This window comes from Pan troglodytes, chromosome 10 (assembly GCF_028858775.2).
Source record: "Pan troglodytes isolate AG18354 chromosome 10, NHGRI_mPanTro3-v2.0_pri, whole genome shotgun sequence".
NCBI lineage: Eukaryota > Metazoa > Chordata > Mammalia > Primates > Hominidae > Pan > Pan troglodytes.
Window position 1 is genome coordinate 67137760 of NC_072408.2, and position 13835 is coordinate 67151594.

Here is a 13835-nt window from a genome sequence, read left to right on the forward strand (position 1 = left end):
TTGATGCAACATATAATGGTTTCTTTAAAATAACAATAGCAACAATATATATGAGTATGTATACTTCTGTGTAAGTAAAATGAATGACATCAATGATATAAGCACCAGGATAAAAAAAACTTGGAATACTTTAGTATTGTAAGGTACTCACAGTACCTGTGAAATGGCATAACATCATTTGAAAATGAATATGGGTTACTAGTAAATGTGTAGTGTGAACTTTAGGGCAACCACTTAAAAAGTAAGAAAAAAATTATAACTAATAGGCTAAGACAGGAGGGAAAATTAAATCATAAAATTTTCAATTTGAACCAGAAAAGGTAGAAAAAGTATGAAAGACAAAAATAGAAACCAAAAAAAAGAGCAACAAATAGAAAAGAATAACAAATACGGTGGAAATGAATCCAACTCTATCAATAATCATTGTAAATGTCAATGGTCTATTGTAAATGTCAATGGTCTAAAAACATCAATTAAAAGACAGAAATATAATAGAGCAAAAAACAAGACCCTCCAGTATGCTGTCTATGAGAAATCCACTTTGAATATAAAGACACATTTATATTAAAAGTAAGTGGATAAAGACAGAGGTATTATGGTAACACTGATGAAAAGAAACACATGTAGCTATATTAATTTCAGAAGACTTCAGAGCAAAGAAAGTTATTAAGGATAAAGAAGGGCATTATATAATAATAAAAGTGTTGATTCTCCAAGAAAACATGGCAATACTTAGTATGTATGTCCCTAATAACAGAGCAGCAAAATACATGAGGCAAACACTTACAAAACTGCAAGGAAAAATAAAATAATTCATTATTAAAGTTGGAGACTTCAATTGCCCCCACTTCTCAGAAATAGATCTAGCAGGCAAAAAATCAGAAAGGATGTAGTTGAACTCAACAACACCAAGATCAACTCAATATAAAGGAAGTCTATATACTGCAACCAGCAATAACAGAATATGCATTCTTCTCAAACTCACATGTAACATTTTCTAACATAGACCAAATTCGGGACCATAAAACAAAACTCAAGAAATTTAAAAGAGTAGAAATCACAAAATGTGGTCTGCTTTCAGACCACGGTGGAATTAAACTAGAAAATCAATAATAGGAGAATAGCTAGAAAATCCAACAATATTTACAGATTAAATAACACATTACTAAACAACAAGAAAAATCTCAAAAGATATTGAAAATATTTTTAATAAAACACAACTTATCAAAATTTATAGAGACACCGAAAGAGGTGCTTAGAGGAAAATTTAAAATATTGAATTCATGTATTAGAAGAGAAGAAAGATCTAAAATTAACAATCTAAGTTTCCACCTTTGGAAATAAGTAAACAAGAGTAAATTAAATCTAAAATAACATAAAAATACTAAAAATAAGAGAAGCAGAAATCAATGAAATTAAAAACAAGAAATGGAAAAATCAATCAAACCAAAAGCTGGTTGTTTGAAAAGATCAGGAAAAACTGATAAGGCTCTAGCAGACTAGCCAAGAAAAAAGAAGAAATGAACACAAATTACTAATGTCAGAAATGAAATAAGGGATATCACTACAGATCCCATGAACATTAAAAGAAAGATAAAAGAATACTATGGACAACTGTATGCCTACAAATTTGATAACTTCCATTAAATGGACCAAGTCTTTAAAAGATTATTTGCTGAAACACACAAGAAGAAACAGACAATCTGAGTAGGCCTATATCTATTAAATACATTAAATCAATAATTAATAACTGCTATAGTTGGAATGTTTGTGTCTCCAAATTCATATGTTGAAATCCTAGCCACCAAGTTCATGGTATTAGGAGGGGGGGCATTTGGGAAGTATTAAGTCATGAAAGTTAGGTGATTAGTACCCTTATTAAAGAGACCCCAGAGATATGGGGTCATGGTAGAAGGGATAAGACCCCAGAGACATCCCTTATCCCTTCTGCCACATGAAATTAGAGTAAAAAGACAGCCATCTAGAAAGCAGGCCCTCAACAGACACCAAATCTGCACGTACCTTGATCTTGGACTTCTTAGTCTCTAGAACTGTAAGAAGTAAATTTCTATTGTTTACAAGCCACCAGTTTATAGTATTTTGTTACAGCACCCCAAAGAGGCTAAGACAACAACCTTCCAAACAGAAAGCACCTGACCCAGATAACTTTGCTGGTGAATTCCAACAAAACATCTAATTAAATAATTATAACGATACTGTACAATCTCTTCCAGAAGATAGAAACAGAGAGAATACTTCCTGATTCATTCCATAAAGCCGGCATTACCCTAATGTCAAAACCAGACAAATACATCACAGGAAAAGAAAACTATAGATCAATAATCATAAACATTTTGTGAGACACCAAAAATCCTTAATATTAACAAATTGAATCCAGCAGCATAGCAAAAGAATCATACATGACAACGATGTGGCATTTATGCCAAGGTATGCAAATCTGGTTCAACTTTTAAAAATCATTTAATGTAACCCACCATATCAACAAGCTAAAGAAAAATAGCATAATCATATCAATAAAATGGTCAAAGCACTTTACAAAAATCCAATACACGTTCATGATTAAAAACTCTCAGCAAACTAGGAGTAGAAGAGAACTTCCTCAACTTGATAAAGAATAACAATAAAAATTCTACAGCCAAGATCATATTTAATGGTGAAAAACTAGAAGCTTTTCCAATAAAATCAGGAATAAGGCAAGTATTCCCCTTCTCACAACTACTTTTCAACACTGCACTGAAATCCTAGCTAATGCAGTAATACAAAAAAAGGAAATAAAAGATATATGGATTGAGAAGAAAGAAATAATTTTTTTTTTTGCAGATGACATGATTGTCTGTGTAGAAAATCCAAGTAGACAAAAAAAAAAAAAAATTCCTGGAACTAATAAGTGATTACAGCAAACTTGTAGAATACAAGGATAATATACAAAAAAAGTCAAATACTTTCTTATATATCACAGTGAACAAGTGGAAGATGAAATTTAAAACACATTAACATTTAGCATCCTTCTAATTGAAACATTTAGCTTTAAATCTAACAAATTATGTACAAGATCTATAAGAGGAAAACTACAAAACTCTGATGAAAGAAATCAAAGAACTATTCAAAAATAAAGACAGTCAACGTTCATAGATAAGAAAACTCAATATTGTCAAAGTGTCAGCAATATCTAGCGATATTTCTGGTTATCACAACTGAGCGTGTGCCATGGCATCTAGGGGTAGACGTGACGGATGCTGTTAAGTATCATGTAACGCACAGGGGAATCCCCCACAACACAAAAAAATTCAACCCCTAATGTCAATAATGCCAATGCTGAGAAATACTAGATCAATGGAACAAAATTCAGAGTCCAGAAATCTGCATTTCATATAGTTGTAAGACTTTCTCCAAAGGTATGGGGGTAATCGATAGTCTTTTCTATAAATGGTGTTGGAATAGACTGGCAGAGAGAAGAACGTTGACTGTCTCATCACACTGTATCTCCAAATTACCTCAAAAATTAATCATAATTAAGAATCACAAACTTAACCTAGGAAAACATATAAAACTTCTTTTGATACAAGAAAAAATCTTTGTGACATATGGTTAGGCAAAGATTTCTTACATACAACATTAAAAACACAATCTATAATAGAAAACATGATTGATATAGTTTGGCTCTGTGTCCTCACCAAATCTCATCTTGAATTGTAATAATCCCTGTGTGTCAAAGGCAGGACCAGGTGGAGATAACTGAATCATGGGGGCAATTTCCCCCATGCTGTTCTCCTGATAGTGAGTTCTCACCAGATCTGATGGTTTTATAAGGGGCTTCCCTCTTCCCTCAGCACTTATTCTCTTTCCTGTTGCCCTGTGAAGCAGCTCCTCTGCCATGATTTTAAGTTTCCTGAGGCCTCCTGATATGGTTTGACTGTGTCCCCACCCAAATCTTATCTTGAATTGTAGTTCCCATAATCCCCACATGTCGTGGGAGGTACCTTATGGGAGGTAATTTAATCGTGGGGGCAGTTATCCTTATACTGTTGTTGTGATAGGGAGTTCTCATTAGAACTGATGGTTTTATAAGGGGCTTTTCCCACTTTTTCTTGGCACTTCTCCTTGTTGCTGTCATGTGAGGAAGGACATGTTTGTTTCCCCTTCCACCATGATTGTTAGTTTCCTGAGGCCTCCGCAATCGTGCTGAACTGTGAGTCAATTAAACCTCTTTCCTTTATAAATTACCCAGTCTTGGGTATGTCTGTATTAGCAGCATGAAACGAACTAATACTGTAAATTGGTACCACAGAGAGTGGGTACTGCTGTAAAGATACCCAAAAATGTGGAAGTGACTTTGGAACTGAGTAACAGGCAGAGATTGGAACCATCTGGAGAGCTCAGAAGAAGATAGGAAAATGTGGGAAAGTTTGGAACTTCCTAAAGGCTTAGAGGACTCAGGAGCCAGGAAGATGTGGGAAAGTTTGGAACTTCTGAGAGACTTACTTAACGGCTTTGACCAAAATGCTGATAGTGATATGGACAATAAGTCCAGGCTAAGGTGGTCTCAGATGGAGATGATGAACTTGTTGGGAACTGGAGCAAAGGTCACTCTTGCTATGCAAAGAGACTGGCGGCATTTTGTCCCTGCCCTAGAGATTTGTGGAACTTTGAATTTGAGAGAGATGATTTAGCATATCTAGTGGAAGAAATTTCTAAGCAGCAAAGCATTCAAGTGGTGACTTGGGTGCTGTTAAAAGCATTCAGTTTTATATATTCACAAAGATATGGTTTGGAATTGAAACTTATGTTTAAAAGGGAAGTAGAGCACAAAAGTTGGGAAAATTTGCGGTCTGACAATGTGACAGAAAAGAAAAACCCATTTTCTAAGGAGAAATTCAAGCCTGCAGCAGAAATTTGCATAAGTAACAAGGAGCCAAATGTTACTTGCCAAGACAATGGGGAAAATATCTCCAGGGCATGTCAGAGGTCTTCACAGCAGTCCCTCTCATCACACACCTGGAGGCCTAGGGGGAAAAAATAGTTTCCTGGGCCAGGCCTGGGGTGGGGGTGGGGGTGGGGGTGTGGAAAGACCTCAGGACATGGTGCCCTGCATCCCAGCTGCTTCAGCTCCAGCCATGACTAAAAGGGGCCAACGTACAGCTCATGCTATTGCTTCAGAAGGTGCAAGCCCCAAGCCTTGGCATGTGGTATTGAGCATGCAGGTGCACAGAAATCAAGAATCGAGGTTTGGGAACTTCCACCTAGATTTCAGAGGATGTATGGAAATGCCTGGATGTCCAGGCAGAGAAGTTTGCTGCAGGGGTAGACCCACAATGGAGAACCTCTGCTAGGGCAGTGAGGAAGGAAACTGTGGGGTCAGAGCCCCCACACACAGTCCCCTCTGAGGTACTGCCTAGTAGAACTGTGAGAAGAGGGCTACCATCCTCCAGGCCCCAAAATGGTAGTTCCACCAACAGCTTACACTGTGCGCCTGGAAAAGCCACACTCAATGCCTGCCCATGAAAGCAGCCAGGAGGAGGCCTGTACCCTGCAAAGCCATAGGAGTAGAGCTTCCCAAGGCCTTTGGAGCCCACCTCTTGCATCAGTGTGAGCTGGATGTGAGACATGGAGTCAAAGATCATTATGGAATTTTAAGGTTTAATGACTGCCCTATTGGATTTCTGGCTTGCATGGGGCCTGTAGCCCCTTTATTTTTGCCAATTTCTCCCATTTGGAATAAGTGCATCTATCCAATGTCTGTATCTCCATTGTATCTAGGAAGTAACTAACTTGCTTTTGATTCTACAGGCTCATAGGCGGAAGGGATCTGCCTTGTCTCAAATGAGGCTTTGGACTTGGACTCTTGAGTTAATGCTGGAATGAGTTATGACTTTGCAGGACTGTTAGAAGGGCATGATTGGGTTTTGAAATGTGAAGTCAAGAGATTTGGGAGTGGTCAGGGTGAAATGATATGGTTTGGCTGTGTCTCTACCCAAATCTCATCTTGAATTGTGGTTCCCATAATCCCCAAGTGTTGCAGGAGAAACCCAGTGGGAGGAAATCATGGTGGCAGTTACCCTCATGCTGTTCTCATGATAGTTGAGTTCTCACAAGATCTGATGGTTTTAAAGGGGCTTTTCCCCCTTTGCTCAGTATTTCTCCTTGCTGCTGTCATGTGAAGAAGGACATGTTTGCTTCCCCTTCTGCCATGATTGTAAGTTTCCTGAAATGTGAGTCAATTAAACCTCTTTCATTTATAAATTACCCAGACTCAGGAATGTCTTTATTAGCAGGGTGAAAACAGACTAATAAACCTCCCCAGCCATGCAGAACTGTCAGTTAAATCTCTTTTCTTTATAAATTACCCAATCTTGGGTATTTCTTCATAGTAGTGTGAGAGCCGACTAATACAATGATAAATTTGAAATAAAAATTTAAAAGCTTTGTCTAATGATACCATCCAAAAAGTGAAAAGGAAGACAGAAACTATGAAAAAATATTTGTAGTGCACATATCTGTCAAAGGATTTGTATCTGGAATTTATGAAAAACTCATGAATATTTACGAAAGTAGACAACATAATAAAATGAGCAAAAAGATTTGAATATACACTTTACAAAGAAAATGTACAAATAAAAAGCACATGAGAAGATGTTAACCTTCAACAGCCAAATAAGTGCAATGAGATGAAATACCACACCCCATTCCCCCAAAGCTGGCTAAAGTGAAAAAGATGGACAATACCAAGTGCTGAGAGAGCAGATCAAAGAGAATTCTCATACATTGATAGTGAGAATGTCAAATATAGTAAAACTTTGGAAAAAATTTTGGCAGTTGGTTTTAAAGTTAAACATATACTTACCATATGACACAGCAATTCCTTACCTAAATATTTACAAACAAAAATAAAAACATATATATCCCCACACAGTTTATATGCAAACATTTAAAGCAGCCCCAAATTTAAGCAATCTAAATATTTAATAAGTGAATGAATAAACAAAATGCTATGTTTCCATACAATAGAATACTACTTAGCAATCAAAGGGTATAAATTATTAATACATGTGACTATATGGATGAATCTCAAAAAAAATCTAGACACACAAGAAGCACCTAGAAATACAAGAATAGATACCATATAATTCATTCTATATGAAATAACAGAAAAAATGAAACAAATCAATAGACAGACTATAGATTAGTGGGTTGTCAGGATCCAGAGTTTATAGAAGGAAGATAATTGTAAAGGATAAGAGAACTTCTTGTGTTGACAGAAATGTTCTATATCTTGATTGTTGATGATAGATATATGAGTGTATATATTTCTATAGAATGAGTACATTTAATTTTATGTAGAGCTCACTCCAAAAAGTTGATAGATTTGGGGAATACAGAATAAATATATAACCTAGCTCTCATGGAATTTATATTCTAGCACTCAATTCAAGAAAGTACTTGTAACTCTAAGGGAATAAACAGGAATATGTTTAAAATGTGTGTGGGTTGCTATCGGTTATTTTTGACAAGGCATTATGGGCAAAAGCCAGGCTTGGTTTTCTTTTTTAATAAAAGGTTAAGGGCAACATAATAATACAGATAGTGTCTCTATCTTATGTGTATTGGTAGCACTTTATATATATCTGTTAATAGCACTTAAGGAATTATAAATAGCATATTGTACTTATCCTTTATAGGAATTTGGATTTTATAAGTAGTGATGGAAAGGAACTCAAATAAAATTCATAAATGCTATAATCAAAGATACAAATAGTATTCAAAATTATATTTACATCTATACACATGTATACCCCACTGCATACACACATAGGCCCCTCAAAATATTTGCTTACCTAAGACAGGTTAGTCTCCACTCATTGCTTCCTTCTTCTTAGGACTCCACTCCATCAATTTTTTTTTTTTAATCTTTCTAGACTGGGGCTCTCGCCCATACATTTAAATGAGCTCTACTTCTAGGCCGAAATACAAGGGAAACCAACAAATAAAAATGTTTCCACTTCATAGGTCCCTCTACCTACAGTGTTGTCTCTTACTTTTATCATCTAAGCTCCTCAAAGACTTGTCATCTGTTTCTTTACTTTCACCTTTCATTTACTTCTCATCCTGTAATCTACTTTGTTCTTCCACCACTCTGTTGAAACTACTCTTGTTAGTGATACTTTCTTGTTGCCATATGAAATGGTCATTTATGTGTCCTTATCTTGTTTATTCTGCAAACTTTGAAAATGTTAGCAACTCTCTCTTTGCAAAATGCTCTGTATTTCTGGGTTTCCTACTATCTTTCTTTCCAGAGAGTTTCCTTCATGAGCTGTCTTAGCCTATCCCTTACATATTAAGGTCTCTCAAAGTTGAATTATTTTCTCATTCTATATATTCTCTGATCTCATCCATAGATACACTTTCAATGACCATCTATATACCTAGGACTATATACTTACATGACTTTCAAATTCATCTATTATCAGCTTTCTCGTAAGTTCTCCACCCTGGATTCAACTGTCTGACAGCTCTGGGATCTTGCACAGGCAATATAAACTCAACATATCCAAAACTAAAAATTTTCAACCCAAACCATGCTTCATGTCTTAAGTTGCCTATTTCAGTGAATTGCCAAAACCAAAAATTTGGACCCCATACAGAAAAATATATTCTATTACATAAAAACATACTTATATATATAAAATATATGTGTTTGTGTCACAAACACACACACACATGCCCACACACACACACACACACACAATCTCCTTTATCAATGAGCATCTACTGCTGCTCTTGTATTCCCACAAAGTCTCCGGTTTCTCTTCCCTTAATATCACTCAAAACCATCAAAATCTCTCTATTCTTACCCACACACTTTAGTTTGGGCTACCAACATTCTCATTTGGGTAGCTAAAATAGCTGTTTAACTATTTTACATGCTACTAATATTCCCTCCGATCAATTCAATTTTTATACTTTAGCCACAGTAGTATTTCTAAAATGCAAATCTGAACAAATGTCACTTCTCTAGATAATCCCTTTTAATAGCACCCAATGTTCTTTCAGACAATGTGGCAGGTAAGGTCCTTTATGATCCTTCCTATGAAATATAGTCATTTTTCATTTAGCACCCTCATACGGTCTTACCCTTAACACTTATATTTTCTCAAATGGAAGATTTTTAATATGCAATTCCATCTGCCTCTTTCATGCTAATCTCTCAGTTCTGATCTCACTTAGATGCCTTAACTTTGAGAGAACTCATCATTAGTCCTATAAGTCTTCCTTCACCTAATACTATGGAACTTTATGCCCTTGAATGTAGTTTTGTATTACTATTTATTCCATCCTAACTTATATGATTTTAAAATTATATCATCTGTTCTACTGCTTACTAGAAGAACTATGTCTCACTCCCTCTCTCACTGTTACGTTCCTATAACCAAGCCGAGTGCCATGTCATACAAAAGTCCCTCATTAAATAAAGAGGAGAGAGGGACTGTGATACACTAAGAAATACACTGGTCTTTGTACAGTGTCATAAAGCACAGCACTTCTATGTATTCAGCAACCCAGAAGCTTTCTGAACCCCTTCATTTAGGAGTTTCATCATATAGGTGTAACTTATTAAGCCATTGGATGCTGGAGGGATGAGGCTGAAAGTTTCAACCCTTTATTCATGCCTCGGTTTTTCTGATGATAGCCCCCATGCTGATCTCGAAGCTACCACAGATACTCTTATCACCCTGAAAATTCCAAGATTTTAGGATCTCTGTACCAGGCTCCTTCCTTCCCCATAACTTGTCCTATGTATTTCTTCCATCTGTCCATTCCTGAGTTGTATCCTTTATGACAAACCAAGAAACGTAAGTAAAATGTCTCCCCGAGTTCTGTGAGCCGTTCTAGCAAATTATCAAACTGGAAGGGGAGACCAGTTGTAGAAACTCATAACACTGTAGTCAAGTCAGAGGAAAGTGTGGGTACCCTGGGGACCTAATACTTGCAACTGGCATCTGAAGTGAGGTCAGTCTTCTGGGACTGAGCTGTTAAACTTGTGAAGTCGAACGTTAACTTTGATGAGTTAGTGTCAGAATGGAATTGAATTGTAGAACACCGATTTGGTGTCCAGGCAGTTGGAGAACTGGTTGTTGATGCAGAAAACTCCCACACATCTGGTGTCAAAAGTGTAAGTTGAAACAGTACAGAGGAAGAAAAGGTTGGTCTAGTATTCATATACAATAGTGACACCAAAGTAAATTTTGTAAAAAGTAAAGGTTCTTTGACAAGACAACATATGAAATACCAGTAACAAACTTTTCTTCTAAAGACTAGAAATTAGAAAACCTGAATCCCAGCCCTGGTTCTGATACTAGCTATACAAACAGTCTTAGCTAAGAATTACAAAGATAATGCAGCCAATAAACACCCAGAATATGTCAAGCTCTAATCTAAGCACTATTGCAAATCTGATGTCATATAATACATATAATAGTACTATGAGGTAGTAATTACTTGTGTATCTCATCCATAGAGGAAAAAAATGACGCACAGAGAGATTAAGAGACTTGCCCTAAGTGACAAAGCCAGGGATCAATTCATATAGTCTGACTCTAGAGTGCATGCTTCTAATTACTCTGCTTTAGAATTAACTGAAATTCTTAATCTGAAAAAGGGAGAGAGAGAGAGAGAGCAAGAAACAGAAAAGGTTGAACCAAATGATTCCTAAGGAACCATCCAGCTATTAGATTTGCACTTTTCTCAAAGACATTTCTGTTGTTGTTAAACTGAAGGTACTAATTTCATTTCAAATGGCATCTTAAGAAATATAATTTGAAAAACAAATGTGGAGTCACCATTTCTATATGTTACATGATGTTATTAATACATACTAATCAAATCTCCCTTTAATCTTTGGTGTTTTTTTGTTTTTTTGTTATTTTGAGACAGACTCTCTGTCGCCCAGGCTGGAGTGCAGTGGCATGATCTCGGGTCACTGCAAGCTCCGCCTCCCAGGTTCACGCCATTCTCCTGCCTTAGCCTCTGGAGTAGCTGAGACTACAGGTGCCCGCCACCACACCCGGCTAATTTTTTGTATTTTTGTAGAGACGGGGTTTCACCCTGTTAGCCAGGATGGTCTCAATCTTCTGACCTTGTGATCGGCCCGCCGTGGCCTCCCAAAGTGCTGGGATTACAGGCGTGAGCCACTGCAACAACTAATCTTTGCTTTTTAAGTAGCACTTAAAAAGCATCATACTGAACCGCTTATAATCCTATAAACGTCCTGCGGTGTTCTTCACCAAGTATATCCAATCAACAAACAGGGGATATCTTTCCATTTCATTATGTCATTTTAAATTTCTTTCAGCAATGTTTTGTAGCTTGTAGAATACAAGTTTCTTATCACCTTGGTTAAACGTAGATACTATTGTACATGAAACTGCTTTCTTAACTTCCTTTCCAATTTGTCATTTCTGGTGTGTAGAAACACACTGATTTTCATGTGTTAATCTTTTAATCTGTAACTTGGGTGAATCCTTTTAATAACTCCATAATAGGCCACTTTTGAGAAGGCATTATAAGAAAAAGACAAGCTCAACACTGAATTCATAGAAAAAAGAAAATTCTCCAGCATCAAATCACAGGAAATAGAAAAGTACAGAAATCTGAAGACTTGCATGCACAACCACTTAAGAAACAACTGAGAAGGCTTTCAGCAACAAATACCAACTACATTTGGCCTTCAGCAAGTAGTAAACTAAGTATGTTAGCCACACTCACTATTAAAAACTCAATAAAGTGCCTCCAAGCAGAGATAAAATAAAGCTATGGCTGTTTTAGGTTATATGGTTTAGGGAAAAGAGACAAGATTTCTTCCACCCTGGTTTGATAAAATGAATATATCTCTGCAATAAAATAGGAGAGACAGACAGACAAATATGAGGTTCAAAGCATATAAACATATTAAATTTAGAAAGCGGTTCTCTAACTTTACAAAGGCAGGCTAGTAAAAAAAAAAAAAAATTCAAAAAGAAAAAACATACAAAGTAGTTCTCTAAAACAACTGTGGATATAGCCTTAACAGAGCTGACTACTATAAAGGACAAGATACCAAAGGAATCATTACCCTTAAATGTAACTATTTGCTACCTAAAACGACCCCTGGGCTCCCAATATTTTGTAGACAGGAAGCAGGTTCAGAAATGGTATAATCTTCAAAATCCATTTGAAATATAGTAAACAAAGATACTGAAAAATAAAAAACCTACAAGACCCCAAAGAGCAAAGACTAGGAACGCTGTCAAAAAAAACTCTGAAAAGATAATCATGGGAAATGAAAGAGCAATCCCTACTCGTGGGCAGAGGCTCTTATTTAATCTATCCAGTGAGATTTTAAAGTTGTTACATACTAATGATAGCTGTGTGTCTCTAATTTTTCACCTTTCCTATTGAAAATGTTTACAGTAAATACCCTACCTTTGTCTCACCACTGTATACTAGGCATGTTGGGAATAAACAATTTAGATTTTAGTTCTACTTCTTCAGGTCAAAAGGGACCACATCTGGACCTGATAATGGAGAGAATACAGCACACTATTCCCCTCCTATTTTCCCAGAGTTCCTGGACTTTTGAGCTTGAGGCCATGGCTGAATGGAACTTTTAGATTTTCTCCCAAGAGGACAAGATAGGTTAATTTGCCTGTGAGATAGAGACTTTGACTATTTGGTGAACAAAAGAAAAGAATGTGGTATATTTGTGCTATTCACTAAGTATTTCCAGTTCTCTCCCTTCTAAGTTCATAGTAGGCTCTCACTCTCTGGCCCCATTGTGATTGGGTGGAACAATGTGGATATAAATTGAAATCGAATGTGTCATTTCCAGGCCAGAGTATTTAATTACAGATACAAATCTAACACGGCTCTCTTTCACTTAGAAATTGTATCAGGTAATGTTCCACGTTGGAATTACAATATCAGTAGAGTTCCCAGGGTGAGGACAACATGAGACAGGGCCCCAAGACAGACCTCAATGAGTATGTAGCATGAGTAAAATATAAACTTTTGCTATTTGAAGCCAGAGAGTTTAGGGCACAACCAAGTCCATTCCGGCTAATATATGCCTCATGCTGTTTCTATCCATTCATAAAGTTTTATATTTCATATCTCTGGCAGCCTGGTATTTCACTACCTAAAACAGTATAATTGTATTTGTGTATTTCTCTGTGTATTTCCCCTTCCAAGCCACTTATTAAAATGACATTGAAAAATACTTAATAGAACTGACCCCAATCTTGAGAATAAGGTGGTATATTTATAATCTCCATTTAAATTCTACTCCTAATTTTATTTCTTAATTCTCAGTAAATTTTCTTCCAGTGATATAACACAGATGCTCTATATGAAGTCAATTTAATTTTCACATTCCAAATTTTATATCTTTGAGAAATATTACTAGGAAATTCTTACATACATTATTTATGCTATGACACATCTATAAATCTTCAGCTGCTTTGTTTAATGTAAAGCAGCGAATAACTTAAGCTAAGATATTAAATCAAGAAAAGAAAAAAATTTGAATAGAAAAACTCAAATAGAAGCCAATGCCTGTACAGAATGAAAGGTAACATAAACATACATAGGTGCTTTAAAAATTCAAATGTTATTTATAAATCTTATCTCACTAAAAATCATTTACTCGCCATAATGCCTTCATAGATATCTCTTTGCTTCTGTTATTTGGAGAATATATTATAACCCATAAATTAACACAAGAATAATCATTAATGTGGGGGAGACCCACATATTTCAGGTCTTACGTTCTATTTTGAGTCTGT

At 36.0% G+C, this 13835-nt stretch overlaps 1 protein-coding gene across 20 annotated transcripts in view; it reads right to left on the reverse strand.

Annotated features, from left to right (window-relative positions):
* The window catches only part of CCDC91 (coiled-coil domain containing 91), a 355144-nt gene that overhangs the window by 143481 nt on the left and 197828 nt on the right, over positions 1-13835 (reverse strand). The gene's annotated exons all lie outside the window — the stretch shown is intronic.